The sequence below is a fragment of the Electrona antarctica genome (assembly GCF_951216825.1).
Source record: "Electrona antarctica genome assembly, chromosome: 11".
Taxonomy (NCBI): domain Eukaryota; kingdom Metazoa; phylum Chordata; class Actinopteri; order Myctophiformes; family Myctophidae; genus Electrona; species Electrona antarctica.
Window position 1 is genome coordinate 42,140,406 of NC_136792.1, and position 18,351 is coordinate 42,158,756.

The following is an 18,351-nucleotide window of genomic DNA, read 5'->3' on the forward strand; positions in this document are numbered from 1 at the left end:
TTTCATTTCCTTCACAACATTAAAACTGATTATTTTACTATTAAGCCATGTTTGTGCTATTGCACTATTGTAGGCCTACTTATTGCAGTGGTTGTTGATTTCTATATTGTATTGCTATATTGTTTGTTTGTTTTGTTCTTTAAATTTGCAAAGTGTTTTGCAAATTCAACCTTCAATTGGTATCAATACAATTTTTAGAATTTAGAATTATATTCTTCATGTTTATAAAATAAAATGGAGCAATGGAGAATTTGGGATTTATTTTTATTTTTACAACCTATATACTTGTAGGCTACACACATTTAAGTTCCACTAAACATGTGTATATGGTCTTATTACTGCACCATACAGTATGTTTGTTTTATCGTAAGTTGTGATTAAAAGTGATTAAAAATGAACACAAAATGGTGTTGTCCCACACTAGACAGAGACACAATTGAAGCAGTCAGTGTAGTGTGATGCACCATGCAGTGTGTTACTGTACAAAACAATGGTGTTACTGTAATTGGCAGATGTTCCTGCCACTTCATGTTCTAATGCTCTCCTTTGGGAAAAATTAAACACAATGGTGTTCCCCACGCACGCACGCACGCAGAGAGAGAGAGGCAAACAGGGGTGCCGATTTATGATTTTGCCTGTGGGTGCATATCACGTTGAAGTAATATTTTTGGGGCTTTTTCTGCCTTAATTTGATAGCGTACAGTAGATCTGACAGGAAATGCAGGGAGAGAGATGGGGAGTAACACACAGCAAAGGTCGTCGGGATCAGGAGTTGAACCCGCGACACGCTGTCAGGGTGCATTAGCAGCCTAGGTGCCTGGACCGCTAGGCCGGCCCAGGCCACATTAAAGCTAATCAGTGGTATACTGTAGCTATTTTCCGGCGGGGATGGAATATCGCCACACATGGAACTATGACTCAGTCATTGATAATTATATGCTAAGAACTGTATTTGATATTATTAATATTTTACCACATTTATTTTATTTTATTTTCAATATTAGAGCTGTGATGGTTATTGATGATACCGAGTATAAGTGGATGTAAGTAGTAAGTGGATGTATGTATGCACTTGGATGTTTACAACTTATATATACCGGTATATATTTTTATATACATTTTTCAGTTTTTTTGTATTTACCTGATATCTTTTCATTTGGTCTCAAATTTTCTGGAGGCACTTATATTTGTGGGAGTGTGGCTTTAAGCTGTCTGCTCTGTTGGGACATGGTTGGGACTTGGTTGGGACCACTAACGGGACGTCCGGGTGGTGCAGGTTAAAGTTCCTGCCCACCACCATGGAGTACAGTCTTCATGGTGCATTCGGCTTGGCCGGGCGCTCCAACAAACACAATTGGCCGTGTTCACGGGTGGGGGAATGGGGAGGGATGATCTTTGTCTCTGCATTGATGATCCCCACAAACGATCAGGGCGCCTGTTCAGGGGGGGGAGGAACTGGAGGGGATAGCGTGTGCCGTGTACCTCCATGCATTACGCCCACCTAGTGAGACCCTTCACTGTCAGGTGAAGAGAAGATGGTGGCTTGACAGCCCGGGTATCGGAGGAGACCCGAGGCTATCTTCACCCTCCCAATGACTTATTGTGGGGGTTAGCAAAGATGGAGTATACTCGTAGAGAGGCTGGGGATTTGGGAATTGGCTAACTTATTAAATTGGGACATGAAGGGGAGAAAAGGTTTTCTTTTTCTTTTGCCTGCAGCTTTTCATAACATGCCTTGAGATCTTTGATTTCTGTAATTGGAAAATGTCAATAAAAAAGTTTTTGAAAAGAAAAGAAAGAAGCTAGTGGTACGTGGGTCAACTTGTTTTGCAACACAGGATATGCCGTGCAGTGTGTGCTGGGTGGAGTTTGGTATCAAATGAATGTCAAACTGGCCCCACACGACGAGGGCAACAGTAGTAAAATCAAGTGCACTTTCCTGTGGGTGCTCGGCATTTCCCATGGGTGCATGTTCGGGCTCCCGAGCACACACAGGATTGGTGCCCAAACCCCAAGAAGCTGATCGAAGTGTCCCATTAAAGGGAGGGAGGGAGAGAGCCTATTTCACCCATGCAATAAACTGGCCAATGCTGGGTACGAAACCTGACGGGGCTTTGTCAGCACCATAACTCTGGCAATCTGGGCAGGCTGATAAGCACTTTGTCTTCTGCTTGTTTCTCATGCTATACACAAGGATAGGCACAGGTTTATCCATTTGTAATTCAGAGTGTCCAAATGTAACCAAATGGACCCCATTTGTACGCTCTCTTAATTAAAATAACACTGAGGATTTATTTGTGCAGAACCAGCCTATAGCTCTCTAAAGAACTGCTGATATTGATTAGACTGTAAATACTGACCGGGCCAATAACCTCAGAGTCACATGGTTTGACCAAACATTTGTGTTTGATGGGCAAAACACAGCCATCAAACACAAATGTTTGGTCAAACCATGTGACTCCCATTGGAAATGCATTGTGGTGACCATTAAACACAGAGAAGACACAGAACATGTGTGTATGGGGCCATATGAAACAACACTTGATTAGCACCATGGCAATCAGAGTCAGTGATCATCAAAGCATCTCTCTCTCTCTCTCTCTCTCTCTGTCTCTCTCTCTCTTTCTCTCTCTCTCTCTCTCTCTCTCTCTCCATCACGCACGCACGCACGCATGCACGCACGCACGCACGCACAAAGAATGTTTCATAATATATTACAACAAAGCATGCAAATACAAAATCATACGTGTACCATGCGCATGTGTGTGTGTGTGTGTGTGTGTGTGTGTGTGTGTGCGTGACCGTGTGTGTGTGTGTGTGTGTGTGTGTGTGTGTGTGTGTGTGTGTGTGTGTGTGTGTGTGTGTGTGTGTGTGTGTGCGCACGTGCATGCGTGCGCGTGTGTGTGTGTGCATGCGTGCGTTCGTGAGCGAGGGGTAGTTTCACGCAGGCCAATCGATCAGCTTGACCATGGCGGGTGCTTCAGACCAAAGAGCAATGTATTAAGTGCTTGTTTGGATCAATCGACTGTGCAGTGATGGCGCATTCCCAAAGTGCTGACTGGCAACATAAACAACGCATTACTTCACAACACGCGTTTCCCCCGTTCGATCCCAGTGTGTGCTACTTTGCATGTCTGTACTGTCCACAGACCTGAAATGTGCAAGGCCAACAGGTGCAAAGCAGAACCAGAGCTAAATAATGGGAGAAAACTAACTTAGTCATGCAGACTAAGTAGGTGTTTTGCATGGTGCATGCGAAAGATAGAAAAAGGTTTAGAATTTAGATGCTGTTTTGGTAGTTTTGTTTTGATGTTATCCACCTGGCTGGACTTATTTTTTCTACACTGTTCAATTGCATCATACAGTTGGGTGCCACCGATATTGTCCCTTATCATTTGACCCATTTAGGCCTGACCTCAAAATTTAAAAAAATCCTTCTAAATCCTCCAGTTTTCTGAAATAAATATTTTCACGATTTTTCAAAAATAGCAGACCTACAAGCTATGAGCTTGTAGATCTGCTATTTTTCAATAGCTAAATTATAACATGATGTTTAAAACACCAAAAGGGGTTCCCGCCAAAAATGGGTTAACTGTCCTTTTGCGCAGATCACGCAAACCTCAGCAAAAAGAAAGGGACAATATCGATGGCCTCCAACTGTATAAAGGTACTTTTAGACGGGCATCGATGATGCTCCAGATCTGCTCATGAGAGGCACGACCACGCAAGCGTAAAAGAAAAAGCTCAACAGAATCCAAGTCTGGTCAGTCGTTTCATGCGTGTGCATGAAACGAGCATGCGCACGACAATTTAATGGCCACGTAAATACGCTTGCGTTGTCGCCCCTTGACTTCTCTGCGCATAGGCTACAGAAATAAAACAGTGGATTCGTCCGTTATCACTGTATTAAATATACGAAATCAACCGTTATCAGGACGTTAGAATATGGCTAATATGGCCATACTGGCATACTAGACATTGTGGTGTTGGCTATGTTCACCCGGACTGCACGCATGCATGGTGGTGCAGACATAGCCTGGTCAAGGACTCCCCCTGCTGAACGTGTCCTTTCCAACTCTATTGTCGGGGCATGGAAACTAGGGGCTACTAATATTTACTATTCTCTGCCTATCGGGACGTAACTCGGACGGCGCTGAGTTGGGTCTGGTGGCCGTCGCACCGCTTGGCACGGCGACTCGCTCGGCTAGCGATTTTGCAGATGTCAGAACATATTTGTGATGTCAGATGTATAGTTTCAGGGCGGACACTCTAACCACAAGGCCACTGACTGGTGATTGCCATTGTCATTGACAAACCTCTCCTTCCCGTTTCAAGTTTATCTCTCGTGGTCAGCACGTTCCCACTATTGGTGACGTGCGCTCATAACTCTTTGTTCATATTTGAAATATGCCTTACATTTTTATAATAAATAGAAGTTCAAAGGCAGTCAGATAGGAAAAAGACCTTGCACAATATCATTATGTCATAGATACATCATACGTGACATCATAGTCACCTGAGGCCACACCCTCATTGAACCTGTTGGTAGTCATGGCTTCCACTTCCCACCTTATGTTGTGTGGGAGTCCTGACGGATCCAGATCGTGCTGAATAACTGCTAGCTTGCATATCGTCTTCAGACTACTAGGAATTCTTAAGTCTAAGATGTACAGGTCATCTGTACTGTAACCACCAAAGAATATGACACGATCTCCCACAATGCAACAACACATCCTATTCATCTCACACAGGATTTTCCCTTTCGCCTTAACCTTCGTCCAGGAAAAGGTCTCTGGGTTGAATTTCCACAGATCATTGAGGGTAGTATTGTTGTTGTTCATGTTCATGCAGCCTCCAAATATGTACAGCTCTCCATTGTAGGCAAAGGCTGAATGACACCAGCGCTTTACTGGAGGATTCAGTGCAGTTGGTGTGTTCAGCCAGAGGTGGGTCTCTGTGTCAAACACACTAATGCAGTTGTTGCAGTAGTAGGAGTAGGAGTAGTAGTAGGAGGCGTTGCCCCCAAATACAAACAACTTTTTCCCGATGACAGTGGCTGAGTGACATTCTGAAGCGGGTGGTTGATATCCTCTGGTGTTAACTAAAGTCCAAACCATTGTGGTGGTGTCCAACTTGTACATGCCTGTAGATAGCACATACATGACCTTCCCCAACACACAGGCTGAGTGGAAGGAACTCGTCTCTGGAACAGTTCCGGAGGTCTTGGGCTTGAACAATCTGTGGGTGTTGACATCGAAACCATAAAGAATGTTGCAATGTTTTGTTGCAATGTTTTCGTCTGCGTCATTATAACCCCCCCAGATGTAGATGATATCCTCTATCAGCACAGCTGTGTGTCCCCACAGGGGACATTCTCCTCTTCCAGTCGTCACCGGGGTCAACTTCCTCCAGCATAAAGACACTGTGTCGAGGACGTGAACATCAATCTGATCCTTGTTGACGTCACTGCACCCTCCAAACGAGTAGACTTTGCCTCCTACGGCAACAGCAGCATGACAGCCTTTACTGCGCCCTCTGTTGAGATGCAGCGTCCAGCAGAACATTTCTCACAACCGCTCCTCCAGGGATGAAATTAGATTCCTCAAGTTGAATTTGGGACTTCCGTCAAGAAGAACCAGGTAAAGGCGTCAAGTCAAGATCAATCCTTAAGTAGGTTGATGAAATCTGATGACAACGTCTCGACGATATCTGTAAATGGTATCCAATTCTGGTATTGTATATGTCTGTCACTAAATGTTTCAATGACTTGAATACTCAGGACCCCAATGGAAACAAGCCTGTAGCCTACTGTTCTGTACTTTTCTGGAAAACTGTTAATAACATATTTACTGAATCAATGAATCAGAGATTATTGTACCTAGCACTTTGATTTGATTATTCTTTACCTGGACACTGCGTCTCCTTTATACCATTGGTTGGACTGTCATGATGTCATGATGCATCGTCGATATCCATATATGGATTTCCAAGGTCAGCCATGTCCAACTATACTATGGCGTGATGTCAGACTTAGAGGCAGTCATCTCCATATAAGGGGTTCTGAGTGGTCAATCATACCCAAATATGACATATTTGGGTATGTATCCGTGCAGGATACATATATGGATATTTCTGTATCTGTCTCTTTGTGTCCCTTGGAGTTCTGTGTCAGGCATGCTCAAATATGGAGTGTTGTGATGTCAGAACAGGCCAGCTCCATTATGGTCCTGTCCAGAGCCCGGGCAGAGGCCTTTTGTGGCGCTTCTGGACACCCTGTGGGTGTGTGGAATGCGCGTGTCAAGTTATCGAGTTACATCACGTGACAAGCACACACACACGCGCGCGCACACACACACACACACACACACACACACACACACACACACACACACACACACACACACACACACACACACACACACACACACACACACACACACACACACACGGTGCATTTAGATAGATGGAGGGGTGCCACAGACGGGGGTGGCGTGCACGGTGTATGCCCATTGAAGTAGAGGGGAGGGGCTTAAGGCCCGCAGCCTCCTGGGCGTCACAGGGGCAACGCAAGAGAAAAGCCACCAGTACAGCTTCTGAAGCTGAAGAGAGAGCCTCATGTTGGCTGTGGATCAGGAGAGACAAGCAGTGGGCCAATGCTTCTTGGACACGAGTACAGTGTACTCGTGTCTACCATGAGCATGGTGCCTATACCATGCTCTGGAAAGACATGTTTACAATTTCAGAGCCATTGAGATAGAAGAGTTGCATCAACGAGGGGTCAGAAACAACACGCCTGTGCAAAACACACAAAGCCCAGGGCTCTTGGGTCATATACTGTACTAGATCGGCGCAACACAGTGGCCCCTAGGGGCCCCTAACATGGGGCCTCCGGTGTGACTATTGTGATTGTGTGTGCCAAATGTGTTCTGGATCTGAGCAGTGCTTTGGACAAAACCACTCCATTGGACCCTCAAACTGGCTGCTAAAGCTAACTCCACCACCTCTCCCCGTCTCATGCAAGTAATTGACAATATATAAAGTCACAAAACCAACTTTGATGAGGCAGTATTGCTTTGTTTTCAAAATATAAGGTTTTCTTAATTTCCTGAATCTATATTTTTCATTTCCTGAAAAGACAACTAGTTACGGACTAGTTGATACACATGTCTAGGGGTTTCTCAATCGCCCGTAACATATCAAAGGGAGGACAGACACCGCTTATGCAATAAGAACATTGCTATATTGTCAACAAAAGATTAGTTGCAATGTTCGTTTTCTTTCTCAGAATGGCTCAATAACAAATGTTGGAAGTTAATATACCCATGTACCTAAATCTAAATCTAAATACTTCCTTAATGTCAATGAAGTCCACACCCACAACACCAGAGGGAGTTCAACAAACCATGTGCAACCCAGATTCGGCACAAGCATTGGACTAAATTATTTTCGCTCATGCCACCAAAATGTGGAACGCCTTACCAACAGTCATTAAGTCATTAATATATGGATATAGCAATAACGCATATTATCATATCACTCACTAAACAACTGAATCATAACAATGATGAAAATATAACGGTGGCTGCCGTTACAGGTGGTTTCCTCCCGACAGCAGAGATATGTAGGATTTTTCTGCAGTGTGTGCGCTGGAATTGTTTTGTTTTTTTATGTGATAGCTCTCATTAATAATTATAATTAAGTTTAGGTAAGCCTTATGTGATGAAGGGAATGGCATAATGCCATTCCTTTATTGAGTGCTCTGACCTAAGTGCACTTTTTCCATCACTGTAGGCATGCATCGTATACATATCGTATACATATTTCTCACCGCATGGAGACCCAGATGCACAAAGACATGGAAGTCTATCTGTGGGAGTCCACTGCGGAAGGCAATGAAGAAGGCCTGTCACTTTGCGTTTGTATCTTTTGTGCTATGATTATATTTTATGACTATTCCTGTTCTCATCTACAGTATTGTCCAATTTCACCCAGGCACCACATCCTTGTGGAAGGAGGACTCTGCCAGTCAGCTGTCCAGAAACTGAATTCCACCTCATTTCAGTCTCTGCAATTCCTCACTCTCACTGTTTTGGATAACCATATAGAACACTGCTAACACTGGCACTCTCTCAGAACCCTACAACTTCAGCCACTCTCCCAGGCTTTTGGGAGATGTCAAACAAATAGAATACTTTTCAAGCCCTGTTCAAGTGTTTTTCAACTCTATTTTTGTTTACTAACATGAGCTCTCAAACCAGATCTGCACGGGACCACCAAACTCATTAATCGTGCAGTGCATGGGTTTCAACTGAATTGCATGGAGAAACACTAAACAATGCTAGTCTACCTGTACCATAAGGCCTGACTCACACCTTCACAACAGATTGATGTATAGCTGATGCATGAGACTTGTTTACTGATGCAAGCATGCAATGCATTTCCAATGGGAGTCACATGGTTTGACACAACATTTTTCTTGTATGAGGGGGAGGGGGGCAGTCGAAACACAGCCGAAAGCCGTACAACAAAAATGTTGTGTCAAACCATGTGACTTCCATTGGAAATGCATTGGGGCGGCCATGACACTTACCCTTTGTTTACATCTAGCATCCAACAATGTTGTATGCTAGATGCGAAGGTGTGAGTGAGGCCTATGGCCAAAAGACTACCATGTAGGTAAACAAACCTGGGCTTCCATAACACCTCAACAGTGCCACAGGCTGATGTTGTTCAAAAGTAGCCCAGACCAAGTATTAACTGCATACATAAATATACTTTTCAGATGGTCGACATTTCTCGTTAAAAAAAAAATCATTATTTTAGTGGTCTCGTAAAATATTCTAATTCATTGAGCTGTACACCATAATCATCAAGATTAAAACAAAAAAAGGTTTTAAATACTTCACTTTGTGCACAATGAATTGAGAATATATGAAAGTTTCACTTTTTTAATTATATTACGGATACACATGCTCCTGGCATGAAAAGGTATAACAAACAATAAAACAATTAACGTATAGGTTACACCAGGTCTAAATGGGTTAAAATATTTTGAAAGACAATTCTATAGTGCAATTGAACAGTAAAATACATTGAATTGGACTTACTATAGAGGAATCCGCAGAGCGGCGCCCTGGCTGTAGGCCAGGTGTAGGCAATCAATCCTGTGGTGCCAAGCTGCCCTTAATGTGACGCCATGATTGTGCCCAGGGCAGCTTGCACAGATTTGTCTATACTGTAGGTAGAAGTAAAGTTATCAATCCACCTATCGCCCCACTATTCTAGGTGTGCCTTTTACATGTTTCAGACAGTTTTACATGTAGGCCACCGCCCACCAGTAATACAGTATAGCTGCATTAAAGTGCGGTATTGATGAACTGCTTCAATGCCTACCATGACAGCAGCAGAAATTGGCTGAGTTCTGAGTAATGTGTATTGACATTAGTGAGCAGAAGCCATTCATCACACTAGCAAGGGGTCACTCTGATGAATGCCAAGTCGGTGGTAATGTCGCAAAAACACATTTAAATGGATAACCTGTACTACACTTGCAGTAAACTATAAATATGATAACAATAAACTCTATTTAGATACCACTTAAAAATAAAAAGAAACGGATTAGGAAGTGTTTTACAGACCATCACAGTAGCTACAGTAGCATACTTAATTACACTTGCTACTACTTCTGTTGCTGTTGATGCTGCCTGGGGAATAGAGCGTCGCAGTCCCGCCCCCTACCATGGCCCAGGAAATGAATCCCAATGCATTTTTCCCATAGACATTTGAAAAGGTATTTATTTAAAGACGGTTACGCCGCGGATAAAGTCAACTCGAGTCGTGACAACTCATGACAAAACAAACAATATTTTTGGACCAAACCAAACAAATAATAATAAGAAAAACAACAAAAAAAGTGTTGTAACCTGCCGTTTTTTTCTTCTTTCTAATTATTTGTTCGGCCCAAAAATGGTGTTTGTTGTCATGATTTGTCACAACTCGAGTTGGCTTTGTCCGCGGCGTAAACGTCTTTAAATAAATACTTTCTGAAATGTCTATGAGGAAAATTAACGGAGAATCATTTCTTGGGCCATGGTAGGGGGCGGGACTGCGACGCTCTATAGGCATAGTAGGTCATGAAACATCTGCTAGCCCCTCCTATACAAAGGTTTAATGTTTGTCTTTAGTTCAATGTTTGTTTTGTAAACACCATTGACAATGAAGGGAAAGTTTACGTCATAATGTGTCATTTACGTCATATTGTCTCTTTATTGTTAATGGCGTTTAATGTTTGTGTTTGCACCATTTGTTTTACATCACCATTACATCGCTAACTTTAATATATTAGCGCCCCTCACTTCACACGGGTGTGATTTTTCCCATAGATATTTCCAAAAATATGTATATCAATTATTTTAAGCCTATAGAGTCAAGCCATCCCAGGATCCTGGTGAATCATGACCATAAAACATTTGATTCTGTACAAATCTGTAAAAATCTAACTCTAGACGGGACTGCCTTAAAGTTATTAGTGCAGCCGTGGCCAGCAGCCGGCGAAAACTAGAGTTCTCAACAGGCCCGACAATTAAGGCCCGGCCCTACCTGGGCCCTCATCAAACCCTGTACACTCAAGACACTGCCATCGCTGCCACCCTTAGATCTCCATATATGGAACTGACCTGCCCAGCAGTCGTGGAGAGATCATTTTCTAAGCTGAGATTGAGAACGATCAAAAATAAACTAAAGACACACGATGCATAAAAATGTGTACAAGGTGTTGCAGAAAATAATTGAACGTGTTTAGTTTAGGGTCATTAAAAACATTTGAAAAAACTTGGCCTGAGGAACAAAATCCAAGACTGCAAGCACGTCCCACTAGTAACGCCGGTAATATAAAGGTTAAATACATAAACCATCATAAAAATAAATAATAGAAAGTGCTATTATGCACTATATGGTTTGTTGCGTCTGTGGAATATGCAAAGACATATAGCTAAAGAAGCTTAACAGATTAAGCAATTAAGCAACACGTCACCACACTCTGCAGTAGACTCAGTCACTGCAGTGACTCATTTAGAAGTGATTCATCATGTGCAGAGGTTCCCTACTAGCCCATGACAGTGCATATCACAGTTCCATCTAGTCTCAATATGATGTGACTTTCAAAGGTCACTGAAAAGGTCTGGCCTAATCGCAAATTCACGCTGATGCTGACTGAACATCGCTCTGACAGAGCGAGAACAAACCTGACCCCCCAACCGCCACCCCACCTCACACCCCCCTCACTGACTCGTGCCAATCAAAAGAAATGGCCGGCTAGGTGTGCCTCTGCGAGCGTGGAAATTGAAATTATAGAACTGCATTTTGATAGAATATGCCTAGCCCAATTATGGTCTGCCTCTCAGGCATTTGACTTCTCATTAGTTCCCTTTCCCGTCAGAGTGTGTTTCTTCATCAGTGAAGGAAGAAAGTGCAGTGTTTCCACATACCCTTCAATGTCATTAGGGGGGATCTTTGCTTGGTTTAACTTTCAAGCCTGGTGGTGTAGTACTAGTACTAGTAGTGTAGTATTGTGTTCCAAAATGGAAATGGCGTGTCAGGTAGAAACAGACTGCAGTTACCGACAATAAGCCTCTCTGACTTACTTACTTAGTGAACGTCTGTTCCATATAGCTCTAGTACAGAGTTCTGCTGTTTTCCAAAAGAAAACAATAAATAAAATAAATGTACAGCTGCCATTGGCCATGAATCAGCATGCCAGGTAAACAAGATGGATGTGTAACGTTTCATCTTCGTTGTGTTGTGGAATAATGGTTCCAGACGACTTCTCTCTTTGTTGACAGTTTAATCTGGTAAAATACACAGAAGAGTCTGGTCAGCTTCTGTGTTACACACCCAATCCTCAGCATGTTATGGGCATGTCTAATGTTAGACTGACCCAACAATCAATGGACATACGACACATTACAATCCAAGGAAATATAACAAAACAATATGTCTTGTTTTACTGTAAATGTACACTATCTATAGAGTTGACCAAAATATATCTGACTACGGCTTAAAAGTATTATTTTTTTTAAAGAACTGTAGGCCTATGTCACAATTGAATTGAATTGAATTGAATTGAATTGAATTGCATTGCATTGCATTGCATTGCATTGCATTGCATTGCATTGCATTGAATTGAATTGAATTGAATTGAATTGAATTGAATTGAAGTGAAGTGAAGTGAAGTGAAGTGAAGTGAAGACTAGAGTATATGTGTTTGCTTTTGGTGACAAAGTAACCTACTTTATATCTCATCAGAAACACAGCTGGCATGCAAACAAACCCAACAGGGAAGGTAATATAGCAGGTATAAAAGAAAACCCTTCCCTACATAACGCATATATTTCAGATTCTCCATTTAATGGGGCTCCATGCACAAGAATCTATTTTTGGACAGTCAATGTCCACGGTGAGAAACCTGTGTAACGTATCCTTCTGAACCTTGTTGATTGTGTATGTGAGGGTGCTGACCCATATTTTTCCATGGTTAATGAGCTTGCCAAATCTTTGGGGAATCCGAACACGTTTCATAGAAACTCTAAGTGCATTAATGACAATAAAGAACACCCTCGAGTGTAATATTGCAATTATACAACAGTTACCCTTAAAACTAAGAAAAATATTTATTTAATGACAGATGTAGTCACTGCGACCACAAATGCCCCAAGAAACTAGCGAGCCTAGCCACCGAGTCTGCTGCGCTCTGGGAGAAAAGCACGGCTGAATTCTTTGTTTTGATTAGCTGTTCCAATATTGTGGTTAAAGCACGGTTAGAAAGCTGTGTCAACCAATCAGATTGCATCCTCGAAACGACCTGTTGTATATGTATTACAAGTTACGCCATAGCAGGAATTTCTTTGCAATTTGGTGTATATCTACACTACAGTCTCAGTATGAGACTTATCATCGAGCCACGAATGGGTTGGTGTTCTACTTTCTTGATATGATGTCCTCATGAAGAATTAGGTCGGGAGTGGCTTATTGTCGGTATCAGCCGGTAACACACGGGAGTCCCTGTCACAATGCGCTATAGACCCCTGGGAGATGGATTGCTGAGGTGGAGCGCCACACCTACCATCAGCTCCCAGTACTTCCCACATGACTTGCCGCACCCAAGCCGTGCTACTCATACGCTGAGTTGGCAGTGCCCGGGATTGAACCCATGCACTTGTGGTCCAAAGGCGAGAGCTCTACTGACTGGGCTACCTGGACACTCATGAGGGCAGTATTATGTGTGTCTTAAGTACCAGGTCTTATGACTTAACTTAAGACCTGGAGGCGTGATCAATGCCATTTGGCTATTCTGAGTGGCCAAACAGCATTGACCACGCCTCCAGGTCTTAAGTTAAGTCATAAGACCTGGTACTTAAGACACGCATAATAATACTGCCCTCAGACCCATTTTTTTTTACACACTCTAGACACTCATTAGATTAAAGCTGTGGATTGGATGTGAATCACTGTGCATTGGCTGCATGTGCACAAGTGAGTGAAGTGACAATGACTCCATAATTGTGTCTCACATTAATGTACACACATGCGTGAATTGACACGTATGGTTCAATTTAATACAGTATGCACGCTGTGAGTTAAAAGGCTTTTCCTAATATAAGCGATAGACCTAATGGAATGGAACGCTCAAATGGAGTTATCATCTACTTACTGGACAAATTGTTTCTATATGGAATTTTAAATGTACTGTACACATGTTGTGTGATCAGATCTGACATGGTAACTGTATTGCACTGTATGCATAACTCAAACAGACAGACACCCCCCCGCCCCCCACACACACTTGCACATACAATATTCAGTATGCTGAGAGCGCAAGGAATACATGGACATCAAATAGAGGAAGGTACATTGTGCTTCAATAATGCATAATACATTTTCTGATATTTTAATATTCTCTTATTATACTTTAATATAATAATACATAATAAATGCGTCCCCTTTAGCTGTTGTTTCGGTATTAGCCAAGTGCATCTGCACATAGGCCTATACCTGGAATTCACTGATTGCGTTTACCCATCCTAACTATTAGGAGCAGTGAGCACTGAGCGCCCAGGCAGGGAGCATTTGAGGATGTGTCTTTAGTCAAGGACACTTGACACCTGGAGGAGCCAGCGATCGCACCAGGAACCAGGGTTCCCAGACTCTTACCTCTACCTCCTGAACCACTGTCGCCCAGTATAATAGTTATTTTCTCCATGTGTTGCACACATTTCAAAGCGTAAAAAACAGCAGCTTGGGTACTTTATCCTGTATTACACCATACTCTACTTTTGCTTGAGAATGTGTAAAATTATTCAACTGTGAAGTGATGTAAACCATGTGACATCAGCTGGAAACATCAACTCATCTCAATTTGCATATAGGCCTGCCTGAGCAAACAAAAACAAAATCTTACTTGGAACTACCCTCTAAGCTTTGCTGCCAGCCTCCTTAGAACAAGCTATCATTCATAGATACTGGACAGCAGGCATATATCCATTCTTTATGGCTTAAGCCATAGCGATGCAAGCAAATTCGATTATGTTTGTTCATGAGAATAATGGCCAAAGGGGCAGACAGGCAGATGGATGGCCAGTGTCCTGAGGGTGAGAATTATTGAGGCCCACAGAGACCCAAACTCAGTGACAAAACACCATTGTATTATCCCTGGAGGTTAATATTTCAGGAGCAGTCAGACAGACAGCTACCCCAAGATATTGTCCTATACTCAACACTCATGATAGCGGTCAACTGTTTTGGTTTGCAGCTATCAATGAAAATGAATTAATGAAAAAAAAGTATACATGTACAGTAAATGCATACAGTATGTGTGCATAAGCATTTATAGATAAACAGTTCACAAAGATTTAAAGAAAAATCTATTAACGGATTGAAACTGAGGCAATAACTGTTGGTGCTTTACGGGTAGGTGAACACCTGTTTTTATTTTCTTTCTTTATTTATTGTAGGTTTTCTTTTAGTTTTTAGTTTGTTGCAAGGGTTTACAAGTGAAAGGGTACAAGCGAAACAATGTGAGGTACCAACTGTAGTGCATGTCTTTCCCCTACCAACAGCAGATAAGAGTCTAATTGTAAATTTGAACCACTGCAGAGCACTTCAGGTCACTGTGCTCAAATGTTCTATGGTTGGTAGCGGATGCGGTTGATTGATTTCTGAGGTGGAATAAGCTCATTTAAATCAACACAATCATACTGCCTTCTTCCGAGGGACATTAGTATGTATGGTATGGGTCTCACCCTCTTTCGGTTGAAAAACAAACAGGCGGTGTGGGTTTGTCTGTATATATTACTCTGGGGTTTGTAACTAGGTGGCAGTTTCATGATACTAAATTAATGGAGTGAGTGAACCACCCTGGTCTCCCATTGATTCCAATAAGACAAAGCAGTCAAGTGAGAAGAGTAACACAGTTGGCTTGATAAACACGCTGAGGAAGGACTTTCAAGCCTGTGTGTGGACCAGCAGGGGAATGTTTTATGTTCTACCACACTGGTTACTAAACACTGGGGTCTGGAGCCATGTGTGGGTCGCGGACACACTTTTATGGGTCCCTTTAGTTTTTGTTTCCTAAATTTTGATTTTAATTATTACTTCAAAACATTTTCAAAAAAACATTCCCAAAAAAGCAAACATTTCCACAAATTAAAAACAAAATTCAATGATTTTTTTTCTTCGGCAAATTCATGAAGAAATCAAAAGAAAAATCTAAGAAATTCCATGAAATATAAAACAAATGTTTAAGAAGTAGTGAAAATAGCCGATCTACAAGCTCAAAACACGTCTCTTTGCACCGCGTTGTGAGCTTGTAGATTTATACAGTATAAGGCTGTAGTAGAGGATGGTGATAAGGATTAATGACCATTGAATTTAATGATCCATTAATGTCATTAAAGCCCAGACTAAAGTCAATAGGTGATCAGACTTTTGCTGTCAGGACCTTGAGCAGTGGAACACCCAACCTGGGGAGCTCAGCCCCCGGGCGACTGTGGCTCAAGAGGTAGAGCAGGTCTTCCAATGATCCACGGGTCGGCGGTTCCAATCCCGGCTCCTCCTGTCTACATGTCAAAGTGTCCTTGGGCAAGACACTGAACCCCAATTTGCTCCCGATGTGCTGGTTGGTACCTTGCATGGCTTCCGCCGCAATCGGTGTATGAATGTGTGTGTGAATGGGTGAATGTAATGCACAATCTATGTAAAGCGCCTTGGATAAAGGCGCTATATAAATGCACCATTTACCATTTTACCCCCCTAGGTTGGGAAAAAAGAGTGGGGGGGGGGGGGGAAATAACCTTTGTCATCTTTTAAATCACTTCTCTGGGTATTTTCAGACTGTCCTCCTGCACTTCCTTTTTACATTAACTCGCCGGGGTCTGCAGCCACTGCCAGCATTTTTACTAATTAAGACCCACAGACTATTTTTGTTCTATGACTATGCACCAAATATCTAAAAAGAAGGAAGATAGTCTCTGGTTTCATCTGGGGAAAGGTGTGTTTCCACAATGTTCCATTATTTAGAAATTGGCAGTTGAATATAGCTTGTTTTCACCAAAAACACTGTCTGGGAACAGACAGCAGAGAAAAATATATTTTTGTGAAATCCTGTAATAGGATAGGTGATCAATTCGTTTTTTTCTGGTTGTCCTCTCATCCGGTCCGGAAGCCGTAGATTAACTCACAGGTTGCGGAAGAGCGCCCGCCCTCTATCGTAAACACTGAAAACACCAAATGGCATCTACAGTATAGACGTCATTGGCAGTGAAGTGTTGGATGCGATGTAGATGGGTTAAGAAATGGAGTTCAATATTGTCCTGCCATTTTATAAGAGCAGCAAATAAGAGCGTCGCAGTCCCACCCCCGATGAGAGGCCCGGAAGAGAATTCCCCCGTTCATTTTCCCCATAGACTTTTCAAAAAGTATTTATATAAAGACATATTTACGCCGTGGACAAAGCCAACTCGGCTCGTCACAAATCATGACAATAAACACAATATTTTGGGCCTATAAAATAATTAGAAAGAAGAAAATAAAGACACTTTTTGTTTTGTTTTTCTTCTTATTAATTATTTGATCGGCCCAAAACATTGTGTTTATTGTCATGATTTGTCACAAGCCGAGTTGGCTTTGTCGAGCATGGTGAATGACAAAATGCAAAATACCACTAAACGTCTTTAAATAAATACTTTGAAAAGTCTATGGGAAAAATAAATGGGGAATTCTTTTCCGGGGCTCTCATCGTCATGAAAGGGGGCGGGACTAGTCTATACCATAAAGCCATCAATGCAGGGAATTATTATATGCCATGCAACTATTGACCTATTGCTGGTTGACCAAACTTACACTAATCATCTCCTTCATATACATAACAATTTGACTTAACATACAGAGTGAAGAAATAGAAGAGGTCAATGATTTCAAGTTCTTAGGAATAATATAACATGTTATGAACATTTCATGAACAAAAAAGACAAAGCTTAATTCTTTCAAATTGATCAGTCACTAGCAGTACATGTATATTCAGGCAGTGCAGTTATTTATGCACGCTATGATTTTCTCTTTCTCTCTCTCTTTTCATATTGTATGACAATATGGACTCAAGCATCATCTGCAATCAAACCCTTATAGTACAATCAGGCACTGAAAATAATGGATTTTTAAAAAAATTGGCTGGCATCATTATCACATCCTGAAAAGACACAATCTACAGTATATACATTTTTGTTTTCTCAAATTAGTTTTACATGTATCTACAGTCTATAGCCTGAAAGCTTCTTTCCAGATATATCCAAAGACAAGACCGTAACAGATTAACAACGAGCATGGTGAATGACAAAATGCAAAATACCACTACAACCAGATTTCTCCACAGCTTTCTCCACAAAGGGCTTGTATATAAAGACGTTTACGCCACGGACAAAGCCAATTCGGCTCGTGACAAATCATGACAATAAACACAATGTTTTGGGGCGATAAAATAATTACAAAGAACAAAATAAAGACAGGGTACAACACTTTTTGTTTTGTCCTAATGGGCGAGGTCACGTGCATGCATCCGCCCATGGGTGACGGCAGACTGCTGGGCGAGCGCTGGTGCTTTGGCATGGGGTGGTCAGATCAATAGACAGTATGGAATTAATTCTGTACTGGCCATATACAGTTGGAGGCCATCGATATTGTCCTTTTCTTTTTGCTGAGGTTTGCGTGATCTGTGCAAAAGGACAGTTAACCCATTTTGGGCGGGAACCCCTTTTGGTGTTTTAAACATTATGTTATAATTTAGCTATTGAAAAATAGCAG